The 13714-nt window shown below is 45.3% G+C and overlaps 1 protein-coding gene across 1 annotated transcript in view; it reads right to left on the reverse strand.

The window, feature by feature from the left end:
* LOC144802851 (uncharacterized) overlaps positions 1–4648 on the reverse strand; it is a 113116-nt gene extending 108468 nt beyond the window's left edge. The window contains exon 1 of the mRNA XM_078671831.1: positions 4519–4648. The gene's annotated coding sequence lies outside the window, so the exon portion shown is untranslated. The remainder of the gene's footprint in view (positions 1–4518) is intronic.
* Between the last annotated feature and the right edge of the window lie 9066 nt (positions 4649–13714).

Here is a 13714-nt window from a genome sequence, read left to right on the forward strand (position 1 = left end):
AGGGTCAGACTGATTTGCATATGGCCATGTCTGAACTGGGGTGGCAGAGTGAGCTAAAGAATGGTGATGGATCAAACCCAGATCAGTTGACTGGGGGTGAGTGTTTGATTTGCTCAAACGCTCCGTCCATCATCCCCTTTTTGTATCGCTTTGTTCGCCTTAAGTTGGCAGGGTATGCTCAGCCGTGAGTCCCTTGCTCACTTTGACACTGGATTCAAGATAGCCGGGCTGATGAGTATTATGAATCCGAAACCGATCCCAGGATGCTTGTTTCCGGTCCAGGGAAGACATGGTTTGGCAGTTAGGGCTGGACTGTTCCCATGAGGCACAGGGTCAGACTGATTTGCATATAGCCATGTCTGAACTGGGGTGGCAGAGTGAGCTAAATAATGGTGATGGATCAAACCCAGATCAGTTGACTGGGGGTGAGTGTTTGATTTGCTCAAACGCTCCATCTATCATCCCCTTTTTGTATCGATCGGGATCTATAAGGCAGAAATCAAAGCAGCGCAATCTGCATTCTATGAGTGCAGGATTAGTGCGGCCGCCAATTCACCTAAGGAGATTTTTCGGATCGCTAAATCCCTTATCAGTACTAATCAACAACCCCCAACCCAATAAACGACCAAGCTCGCTGTGACCATCAGGCTGAATATTTCCATCAAAAAATTCAGCTTATATCCCATTCCTTCACTCTTTCTCAGGACAATCCCGTTACTGTGTGCACTGAGAGTACCCATTCTAATCCACAGTCCTCCTTAATAGAATTTCCCCCAATCGACGAGGAACTACTGAACACCTTAATGTCAAGAGTAACTTCTGGCTCTCCCACCGATCCAGCCCCTCCGCGCCACCTCACGCTAGTCACGGAGGTCATCCGGCCAGTGATCCTGAACGTCCTTAATGCCTCCATCATCTCAGGAAAGGTGCCACCGGCGTGGAAATGTGCCCAAGTTAGAGCATTACTGAAGAAACCCAACTTGGACACTTCCAACATGGCCAACTATCGCCCCATCTCCCATTCTTTCCTGGCTGGGTTAGCTGCTTGAGAGACATGTTAACACCACTTTGGTTCACCACTTGGAGTCCAACAACCTTCTCCATGACTCCCAGGTAGGCTTTTGTCCCAAGCTTGGGACGGAAACAGCCCTCCTGGCAGTGACAGAAGAGGCTCGGAGGCACCTAGACCAGGGCGGCACAGCAGCAATTATATTGCTGGATCTCAGTGCCGCTTTTGACACTGTGGATCATAACATCCTGCTCACTCGACTGAAGCATCTTGGTGTGACAGAGTTGGCCATCACCTGGTTCCAGTCTTTCTTGAAAGACCGTTTTTTTCAGGTCTCGGAGGGTACTACTTCATCTAACAAATGGCCTCTTAGCTGTGGTTCTCCCCTGAGCCCCACACTTTTTAACGCCTATATGGAGCCATTGGCTGGGATAGTGCTTACTTTTGGTATCGAAATTATCACCTACGTAGATGACACCCAACTGGTGGTGGCACTAAACCACCCTGAGGGATCTTCTAGCACCTTGGGCATCTGCCTATAAAGCGGTAGCCGCATGGATGGCACTATCCCACCTCAAACTAAACGGGGACAAGACAGAACCGATGCTCCTGGGTTAGTCCCCTTCACCTAGTTCTGCTCTGGTGTGGCCTACCTCCCTCGGCATTATGCCGGCCCTTAAAGATCAGATAAAGAGTTTGGGCGTGTGGCTGGATAGCGCTCTCTGTTTCAACTACCAAGCCACCAAACTCTCCGCCACCTGTTTCGGCTTGATGAGACTGTTAAGAAAACTTTTGCCTTTACTCCCCTTTCAAGTCCGAAGGATCATGGTTCAGGCCCTTATCCTATCCCGCTTAGATTACGGGAATGCTTTGTATCTGGGCACCCCACTAGCCACCATTAAAAAACTACAGGTAACTTAGAACTGTGCGGCCCGCCTACTCCTGGAGCTTCCTCGAAGGCAATCAGCGTCATCTGCTTTGCAGAAGCTCCACTGGCTGCCAATTCAGTCCAGAATTCGATTCAAGGCCATGTGCTTAGCCCACAGAGCCATGTGGCAATCAGGACCCGCAATGATTTGTTCTCTTGCCATCCCCTATCGACCTTCTAGAAATCTACGTTCTAGTACGGCCTTCCTGGCTACCACAAGGAAAGTACGCCGAGCCAGATGGGGTGGACGTTCATTCTCCTGAAATGACTCCATTTTCTGGAACTCCCTGCCTCTCGCTCTTCGCAGGGAACCTACCCTACAGATGTTCTACAAACTTCTGAAAACCTTTCTTTTCCACTAATCATTTATGGTCTGGCTATGCTCTCTGCCCACCCGGTCCAAGCGCTACGAGGCCTCAGAGTAGAAGTGTGCTATACAAACCCAATTGTTATTTAATTTAATTTAAATTAATTTTAATTTCATTTCACGAGCATGGAACTAGAAAGAAGTTTAGGAGAGGCACACCAGAGAAGAGAGCCTATACTGAGGAGCAGCCTTCTCAGGAGGGTGAATAGATATGGACAGTCTGTGTGGTACACTGATCTGACCTTAGATAGTACAAGAAGTAAGTCTTGCTGAGTCTGACAGCTAAGAAGATTTATTGGCTAGTCATTTGGCACATGCCTAGGAGCATGGCTTATAGGGAAGAGGCTGTAGTGTTAAGGAGCTGACAAAGAAACACAATCCCTTTCATAAATGCATACTTGGACGGACAGATCACATACTTTCATGTTTTCCTCATTAAATTATGTATCTGGAGAAGAATTTCTGTAAATATCCAAAATCTTTAAGAGTCATGCAGACAAACCTCGTCGTGTACTTATACAACTGCACAGGAAGCCAAAGCTTCAATTCACTTATTTGAACCAAGCATGAAATCAACAACTGCAACAGCAAGGAAAAGCACCCACACATGAAGAGGAACAGATGGATAGCTGCTACGACTCACAGCAGCAACCTGCAGATCTGTGCTGTACACCACCAGCAAAGAGGATGACAACTCATGCAGGACTAGAGTTTTTACTTCTCATGAGACTTTGTAATAAATATTTTATAAAGTGCGAATACCTGGACATGGCTTGGTTTCCACTGTAAATGCCTTTCTAGTGTGAGCACAAAGCACAGCAGAGTGCATAGATCACCTCCGCTCTAAACACCCTCTTAGTGTGAGTAATGATCAGTGTGCCTTACAGATCTGTAAAAACCATTTATAATGCAATAAAAAGTAGTGAAGTGTGCACAGAATTCGTCCACTTTTAACACTTCTCTTAGTGTAGCAAAAAGAAGGGCAGTTTGTAAAGATGTACTCTCTTTTGTAAACATCCCTCATTGTGTTGTAAAAAGGCAGTACAGTGTGCACAATTTTCCTCTCTTCATGCCTCTTATAGTGTAATAAAGAGCAATACATTGTACACAGATTTCCTCCTGCTAAAGCCCCTAATAGTATGGGTAAAAGCAGTGCATTGGTTACAGATTTACTTTGTAAAGTCAACTGAAAGAGTCAGTAAACAGCAATTAAGTGGGTACAGATTTGCTCTTTTGTAGCCACCCTTCATTTTTTCTATAACGGATTTCCTCTTATACCTGTAAACACCCCTTCTAGTGCAAGTACAACATAGAGCAATATGCGGATTTCCTCTTTTTTAACCACCTCATATAATTTAGAAAAGAGCAGTGCAGTGTGCACAACATAGCTCTTCTGTAAACACTCCTCATAGTGTAGGAAAAAGCAGTGCAGTATGGAACATTAGTCATAGTGTGAGCAAAAGGTCATGCAGAGTCCACAAATTTAGTCTTTTAAGACCACCCTGCATTTTGTTGTAAAATGGATTTCCTCCTGCACAGATTTCTCGTAGTGCAGTAAGATGCAGTACGCAGTGCACACAATGCAATAGCATGCACTGCAGTGTACAGCCTTTTCATAGTGTAGTAAACAGCTGTGCAATGTACACAGACTAGTGCAGTAGGATCCAGCGCGGGGTGCACAGATTGCTCATAGTGCAGTAAGAAGCAGTGGTGTGTTCACATATTGCTCATAGTGCAGCAAGATGCAGTGCGGTGTTCACAGATTTCTCATAGTGCAGCAAGATGCAGTGCAGACTCATATTGCAATAAGATTCAGTGCTGCTTACACATAGCTGTGAGCACAGATTCCTCACAGTGCAGTTAAGATGCAGTGCAGTGTGCAGATTCCTCGTACTGTAAGATAGAGTGCAGCACGCACAGATCTCACAGTGCAGTAAGATCCAGTGTACAGATTCCTTACAGCGCAGTAAGATGCAATGCAACGTGCAGTGATTCATCATAGTGCAATGAGATGCAGTGTAGTGTGCACAGACTCCTCATAGTGCAATAAGATGCAATGCATAGGTCCCCTCTTTACCACAAATAATGATCGAAAGCCCCCCAGAGGTTCCCGGAAAGAAGAGCTCTGCTCAGCCAGGCTCCTGGCAGAGATTTCCTCCAAGATTATTCAGTCTATTTCTATAAACACAGCAGAAGGTGCTGACAATCTCCTACCTGAGCAGAAACCTGAACAGACATTTCCAGGCTCACTCCTCCTCCTGGGGTTGGTGCAGCTTTGGTTTCTGTGGGGGTCTGAAGATGAAGCTAACTGCACAGACAGTGGGGGTGGAGGGCGAGATACTTCCCTCTCAGCAGCAGACTGGACACAAAAGAGGTCGAAGTGATTTCAGCATTCACTACTGGTGCTGTCTCTGCCGCCGCTGACCCGGAAGAGGAAACCCTTCTTCCTTTCTTACAACGTGCTCAGTGGATTTCATCAGCACGCAAGGAGCGTCCTCTGGTGGCCGCTTGACAGAACCTCCAGCTCCTTATTCTGGGATGTTGTGTCAAGGACGTTGGTTGTTTAAATGTCACTCAGTTTGCCTCACACTTGGGGTCAAAAAGAACCATGAGGCAAATAAGACAGGGCCGAGAACACTTGAACGTGTCACTTTCCTTGACCCAACCCGTTGGTCCTTATGCAACTAACTGAAAGTCCCCTTTAATAGTGAGATGCACAACTTGAAACAATGGAAGAGTGGGTTCTCTTGGCTCTTCCAAGGACACAGCTTTGTGAGAAAGTGCTGTAAATCTATGCTTAAAAGAAATCCTATGAGATAAAATAATGTTTCTTGGCCTGTGACATAATGAAGATTAGTTACTACACATTTTAATGTAAGTATTCAACTAACACTTGCGATCCTGCTCCTTAGATTGTGCTTTCCTGTATATATCAATTACTACATAAGATTTAGGGTAACACGTTTGTACTGTGATACTATTCCAGACTTTTTATTTAGCAATACGCTTCAACGCCTCGTAAGCGCTATATAAATGCAATTACAATACAATACAATACAATAAAATGTTTTAACAAGACACTGGTGATGCTGCGGTGAGCGCTGTGTCGATTTGGCAATTACATTGACCGATTGCTATTCATTGATTACTGTTGTGGGTGTGGTGATTGCAACTGAGTGTACCATGTTGGATGTGTGTTAGAAGTTATGTCCGATATGTTGTGTTGGAATTTGCTGTGAGTTGATGGTGGATGTTGTTGGCACCCAAGGAGTTGTTAGCTGTGCTGTTTGTACAGATGTGTGTGTGATATTGTCTGTAGCACCCTCCCCCCACGCCCTTCCCCAGCGCGTTGAGACCTTCTTCAATTAGGGCATGAGGGGCCTGCCTATTGGTTTGGTGTGTATTTTTTTTACTACCTTCTTTATTGTAATACTTGTGTATTCCAGTACGTCATGGAAGTAGTGTGTTGCAGAAACCTGTGACACACAGATATGGTCTTTCAGATTACGTAAAACCTCATTATCATTCTCATTGGTTGGCAACATGTGGAAGCACGTGCCATTCTATGATTCTGGAGAAGGGGTCTTCAGTTCACTTCATCTGGCCTTTTTGATGTGCTTTTTGGTGGCCTAGTTTTCTGGGTGGTGGATGCAAGCCAACCTTTGAGAATGTCAGTGATACTGGAGGGTTTCCCTGCACTGAACACACCTGCTGCTGCCCACAGTGAGTCCTTCGTTCATTTCTCCCCAGCATCAATCTCTGGTATCCCAGCTGGCTTTTAGTCGTCTGGCTTCTCCATGAGTGGGGTGCCAAAGTCATGGATTCAGGCTTCAAGGTGGGAACAACAAGCTGTGGCTGTCGGTTTTTGGTTCAGTGGGTCGGTGGCACACTGGGACCCTAGGTAGGGCTTTGCTTGTCCTGTGGTTGGTCCTGGTGTTGGTAGACCTGCTCTCCTCATCCCTGCGCCCTGACCCAGCCGCCAAATCCCCAGACTCACCTGTTGCTGGGGTTACAGCCTCCACATCCGGACCCGGCACCCGATCATGCAGCCAAGTTGGTGCCTGGGTCCCGAGGCCAGCAGTCACATCCCCTACAAGGTCTGCCTGTGGGGGATCCTCAAGGCTGAGCACACTGCTTGTAGGGTCTTGGGCGCTAGGCCCACATGCAGTGCAAATGATGACATAGACCTATGATTGTAGTGACTGGAACTGGCCCAGGGCACGTGCGCCTGGCCCCTTTTTTTAGCAGGGTCGCCTGACGTGACGCCTGTGGGGAATTGTTGTGCCTTTGAAGTTGCAACTGTCACTAATAAATGCGGAAACTTACCATCCTGCGTGAGGTTTCTTCTGAGGGGACACCCTTTTTGCTTGGATTATAACGGCCAGTCCTGCCATGGAAGAAGCCCCGCCGCATCCAGCGGTCCATTGCTGACACCAATCAATGACAGCACCAATGTGGCAGGAGGTGCATTGTGAGAGTTATATGGTGCAACTTTGAATGTGCAGAACATTTCGCCGACCCACTTGGGATTTTAATTATTGGTATCAAGTCGGCGCTCCAGCACTGGAGAGACCATCAGGCCATGTGCTAGTAGACACCCACTTGGACGGGTCTATTGAACTATGTCAGGTGCTGGAATCGTGTGGCTCCTGCTGGAAAGTTTGCCCATGAATACGTGTAAAGGGGCACAAAATGCGTCAGGCACTAGAACTTTGGGAATTCTTGTGCCTTTGAAGTAGCAGCTGTCACTAATAAATGCAGATACTTACCATTCTGCATGAGGGTTCTTCTGAGGGGACACCCTTTTTGCTTATCTATACTACTATTATAAAGAGAGAACTTGCACCTTTTTGCAAGGTAATCTCGGGAACCACAGCGCCAATCTACACACCCGATACATCTTTGAAAATGTCAGGGTGTATAGATGGACATAGGCTATATACATTTAAAAAAAAAGCAAAATAAAAAAATTAATTTACAAAACAAAGTAGTCCCCTGAAAGTAGCGCCGGCCGGGACCTAGCGCTGGCCGCGACGCGACGTACGTCATGACGAAGGAGGAGCGGCGGCGTCATGGAGGAGCGGCGGCGTCATGGAGGGGCGGTGGCGTCATGGAGGGGCGGTGGCGTCATGGAGGGGCGGTTGTGCAGTGGTGCAGTGAGTAGCGGCGGCGACGACATGAAGAGGCGGCGGTGCAGTGGTGGCGTCATGGAGAGGAGGAGCTGCGGGTGAGGTAACAAAAGTAAATAGTCGGGGGCGGGAGGGAGTCGGGCGGTACTCGGGAGGCTGGAGGTGGGAGGGGGCGGGGGGGGATGGGGGGCGGGTGCACCGCTCGACAACATGCTGCCCCAGCCACCTTCTGGCCCCGGGCTAAAAATGCAGCCCCCAGCCCCCTTCTGCCCCAGGCAACGCTGGGGCGGGCTGCTAGTATATATATATATTTTTGTGAAGGAGATTCTGGTGTATATATATATATATGTTGCTCCCTCCTACTGGGTGTCATCTCGCGTTCTTTCTCCCCTTTTGGGTTCCGCCCTTTGCCAACCATGTCCTTACCTTTCTGAACTAATAATTCCAACTGGACACACCACAATTGATGGCAGACTCATCCTTATGTACCGAGTCATTGTAGCAATCCTAGCTTACCAGAAACTATTACTATTCTCAGTTGCTAGTCTTCTATCTCCATGAAGCCGCCCCCTTCCCTTCTTCCTGAAAATTATCACATTAATAATGAATTGCATTTTTTATTCCCACCTCAGCACTCCACCCCTTGTCACTCCTAGACATGAATCACCATGTATTTACACAGTTATTTTTCGTCAGGTTACCTATATTTTTGCAACCTAATCTCATGGGATTTGTCCCTAATTAATGTATCTACCTGCCCTTCTGAACATGAAATTGTAAAACTGTTGTTATTGGAATTCAGGATGATTATACAATTATGTATTTTTCACTGTAACGCAAAAATCGGCATTATAACCTAAACCATCTTTACCACTATCATCCATGAATCAACAGGTTTTATGCTCAACTTTTCCAACCATTATTCATGTCAGGCACATTATCATACTATTATCCTGGAAACATTGAATTTATTTAATTGTTACCAATTGAACCAGTATGACCTCCATGAGATGTTTTTTATCTTTATTTGCATTTCTAAGAAATACCAATGTATTAAGACATTTTGCAAATTACCATTGTATTTACATATCTAGTGCCGCTTTTTCGCAAACGATGTAATGTTTCTTTCATGTCTATGACTCATCACACTATCACGTGGCTGAGGTGTAATCCTTTTTCAATGGTCCGCCTATGTTTTAGCGTTGTCATGTGATCAAGCCACTCCGGTGGTGAAACGCGTTATGGCCGACAAATAAACGCACTATCTTGCACGAAATCTGGGTTCGAGTCTGCCTGTGTGTTGCCCGCCTGCGCGGGAAGCATTCTTTTTAAGCAGCTACTTTGGATATATAACTGGTGCAGCTTCGACCAGTGACACCCGAACCCCCAAACTTCCAGTGGTGACCGGTAACAGAAGCTTTTTTCGAGCCTCGGCAAGAAGCATTGACAATCCGGGAGGATTACACCGGCCTACCCCCCCACCAACAACTATCCAGTGCCTGGATCGCTCGCTACGTCTCGGCGCACCGGAGGGTACACGGGTTTCCTGGCAGAACGTGAAAGGTAGGACCTGTTGTGCTATTGTGGGGTGTTTGGAGTGCAGAAGGTCCTGGAACGCGGGGAGAATTGTCACCCTACATTTCAGTAGTTACCTTCCTTCATTTTACAAGCGTTTCATACCAACATGTCGACCGACACGCTAAAGGACCGGGAAGCGGCGGCTCTCGGACTATTCGTAAAAAAAGTCCCTGTACGAGATACACCTGAAACACAGGGACATGCTAGCATTGCACAGGACAATGACCTGAAAAGCAAAATGAGAACCCTGGAGAAACTTATGCGTGGTGAACAAGCCAAGTGGTGGGAGCACAGGTCGCTAACCAGCTATTTGGAGGCAGGCAGAATCCCCCGAGGGCTTCGCATTCTTCTAGCCCCCAGCTACGAGCAGCCTAACCCTGAGCTCATGAGAAGGTGGGCTCAACGTAACCTGGACTCATCTAGAGAACTGATGATATTACTGGTGGAATACGCAGAAATTGACCGCCTCGAACTACAGAAAAAAGTAGTGGCTTTAACGGATGAAATTGCACAGATGGGAACTCCAGATGAAATAAAGAAACTGAACACGGAAATGACCACACGCCTGCGCAAAGAGGAAGACAAAATAAAAACACGCAAAGCTTTCAAATTTCAACGCGACCTCATAGATTATGAAAGCGGACGCATCTTCACCTTCGCCCGAAAGTTTGACAACGCAAAAGCTGGCCCTAATAGAAATAATTCTAAAGCCAACTTATCCAATACGGCAATCCAAGAGGAATCCACCTATTCAGACATCAGCTCCGCGGCGGAAAGTGAAACCTAAGGGAACATCAACAGACCTCCACCACGTGACCCCAGCGCGATACCAACACCAGGCAACGAAATGGCTTTTTTAGCCAAAGAACGATTGGCCAGCCTAAGACCCAGAAACCGGCAGAGTCTTACAGACAGAGGCGCAACTACAAACGCGGCCAAAGGCGCAAAGCCCACAAACGCGCAAACAGAACCAAGCGGGAGGAAGAGAGGACGAGGACGGGGATGGTGGAACAGACGATAACTTCAGCAGATCACAACAAACTTCTTCTCAACACTAACAGTAAGCAAAATGGCGAAGAAAAAGAAAGAACAGTAATCAACCTTACAGAAACGACCCTAAAGGAAGCAGAGATTCAAATCTTATCTCTAGGTCTATCTTTCTGTAATGAATCTAACTTTGACTACGCTACTACACGCATGGATATTTATCAATTCATTCGAAAATTAAAACTTCTTAAATATCATGAATTGAACAAGACAAAAAATCCAGGTAACCATACCAAAGTCAACAGTTCCAACACGAACAAAGAACCCACGTCTTCCCCTTCGGGGTCCCAACTGCCCCTCTTGACAGTGCTCAGGGATTTACATACAGAAGGCTGCACCAGTAATTCGCAAGCACTACCTAGCCACACGGACAACCCTGTTTATGATCAGCCCACTACCAAAGAAACCAAAACACCGTTCAAAAGAAAATCCACTTTCAACCCGATTATGCTTCGGGATGGGATAGACATTTATAATGAACATGTCATCGAGGAAATTAAAAAACTCAATTACAAAACATGCGCCTCAAAAACAAAAATATCCAAGTTCAACAGACAATACCATACACTAGTATCCAAACTAAGAAACAATAACCAAGTCATCGTCAGAAATTCCGACAAAGGAGGAAATGTTGTCCTTTGGGGAAGAGACCAATACATGACTGAAGCCATGTCTCAATTAAATGACCGCACTTGTTATCACATCAGTAGTGCAGCAGCAATCAGAGACACAGCAAACTCCTATCATATGAAATTGATAGCTTGGAAAAGCGCAGGACTAATCACCAAAGAAGAACTTCTATACATGAGAAATGATCACCCTACCATACCCAACCTCTACTTTGTGCCCAAAATTCACAAAGATGCTAAGAACCCACCGGGCAGGCCCATCATTTCCATCAGAAATAGCCTACTTGAGCACACCTCCAATTACATAGACTTCTACTTGCAGGACTGTGTTACTGGATTGGAATCATATTTAAGGGACACAAATGATTTCCTAGGCAAAATCAAAGACTTTGCATGGGATCCTAATTACCATCTCATGACTATGGACGTTTCCTCTTTATACACATGTATCAACCACCAGGACGGCCTGAGAGCCTTGGAATTTTTCCTCAACTTAAACAGAGCCTCACAACATGAACATAACCACATGCTGTTGGACATGGTCAAATTCTGTTTGAATCATAATCTGTTTACCTTTAACCAGGTCTTTTACAAACAAATCAGGGGCGTAGCAATGGGGGCCAGCTTCTCCCCAAGCTACGCTTGTATCTTTATGGGCTGGTGGGAGAATCTGATCCTAAAGGGCACACATTTGGACAAATACGCCAAACACGTCAAACTATATTATCGATATATAGATGACCTGTTCGTGATCTGGGATGGAACTGTAAGGGAGGCACATGAATGGGTAAACACCCTCAATGATAACACCATTAACCTTTCCTTTACCAGAAGCATTGACAAAACGCATATATGCTTCTTAGATACTGAATTATACATTCCAAACAACATCTTGGAATCCAGACTGTATAGGAAGGAAACCGCAGGAAATGCGGTCCTGCACTATTCTAGTTTCCATCCCAAACACCTGATCCACAGCATCCCCTATGGGGAAATGCTGAGGATTAAAAGAATCTGTAGCAATCCGTTGGACTTAGATAATGCCCAGCAAGAATGCAAAAAAAGATTCCTCGCTAGAGGTTACCCGACCAAAATCATAGATACTGCCATCTCCAAGACCAGAGAACTGAACAGGGACACTCTTCTCACCCCCAAATTAACTCAACCATACAAAACTAAAATAGATGCTCAATCTGACAGTATCAACGAAGTCAGATTAATCATACCTTACAATGCCCAAAAAAATGCCATAACCAAGATTATCAACTCCAATTGGCCTATGATACGTAGTGACCCCATTATAGGATCACACATGCCGGCCAAACCCAGCATAACCTACAAAAGAGCCACCTCACTACATACCAGTCTAGTGACCAATTGCCCTGAATCAAAACCTCCACCTGAATGGTTTAGAGCACCTAATGGTTTCACTAAATGCCATTCATGTAAAGCGTGCAAACATGGCATAAACACCACCAGCTACCGCACTGCTTTCAGCAATAAGGAGATCAAAATCACTAAAAATCTCCATTGCAAAACAGAATTTGCCATCTACGTTCTCGAATGCACGTGTCCTTTAAGATACGTAGGCAGCACTAAGCTGCCAGCCAGCATGAGGGTCCTCCAACATATGAGGGCCATCACCAATCAGGATCCCACCTACCCAGTGGCCAGACACTTTCGCGAATTTCATGACAACAACTTACAGGATTTTCGCTACTATGTCATAGACACCATTCCCAAAACTAAACAAGGTGGTGACAGAGAATATAAAATGCGCAAATTAGAAACCAGATACATCCTAAACCTTAACAGTAAACACCCGGGTGGCCTCAACAACACTGAGGACTTACATACCTGCCTGTAGCCTCCTGTTGCTCCCTCCTACTGGGTGTCATCTCGCATTCTTTCTCCCCTTTTGGGTTCCGCCCTTTGCCAACCATGTCCTTACCTTTCTGAACTAATAATTCCAACTGGACACACCACAATTGATGGCAGACTCATCCTTATGTACCGAGTCATTGTAGCAATCCTAGCTTACCAGAAACTATTACTATTCTCAGTTGCTAGTTTTCTATCTCCATGAAGCCGCCCCCTTCCCTTCTTCCTGAAAATTATCACATTAATAATGAATTGCATTTTTTATTCCCACCTCAGCACTCCACCCCTTGTCACTCCTAGACATGAATCACCATGTATGTACACAGTTATTTTTCGTCAGGTTACCTATATTTTTGCAACCTAATCTCATGGGATTTGTCCCTAATTAATGTATCTACCTGCCCTTCTGAACATGAAATTGTAAAACTTTTGTTATTGGAATTCAGGATGATTATACAATTATGTATTTTTCACTATAACGCAAAAATCGGCATTATAACCTAAACCATCTTTACCACTATCATCCATGAATCAACAGGTTTTATGCTCAACTTTTCCTAACCATTATTCATGTCAGGCACATTATCATACTATTATCCTGGAAACATTGAATTTATTTAATTGTTACCAATTGAACCAGTATGACCTCCATGAGATGTTTTTTTATCTTTATTTGCATTTCTAAGAAATACCAATGTATTAAGACATTTTGCAAATTACCATTGTATTTACATATCTAGTGCCGCTTTTTCGCAAACGATGTAATGTTTCTTTCATGTCTATGACTCATCACACTATCACGTGGCTGAGGTGTAATCCTTTTTCAATGGTCCGCCTATGTTTTAGCGTTGTCATGTGATCAAGCCACTCCGGTGGTGAAACGCGTTATGGCTGACAAATAAACGCACTATCTTGCACGAAATCTGGGTTCGAGTCTGCCTGTGTGTTGCCCGCCTGCGCGGGAAGCATTCTTTTTAAGCAGCTACTTTGGATATATATATATATATATATATATATATATATATATATATGTGTGTGTGTGTGTGTGTGTGTCGAGGGTCAGGCACTGTAATTGATCACATTCTAGTGTCCAATAGGAATCAGGGCCGTATGGAGGAGTTTAATACGGAAGATCTGGCATTAAGT

This window comes from Lissotriton helveticus, chromosome 1_2 (genome assembly GCF_964261635.1).
Source record: "Lissotriton helveticus chromosome 1_2, aLisHel1.1, whole genome shotgun sequence".
NCBI lineage: Eukaryota > Metazoa > Chordata > Amphibia > Caudata > Salamandridae > Lissotriton > Lissotriton helveticus.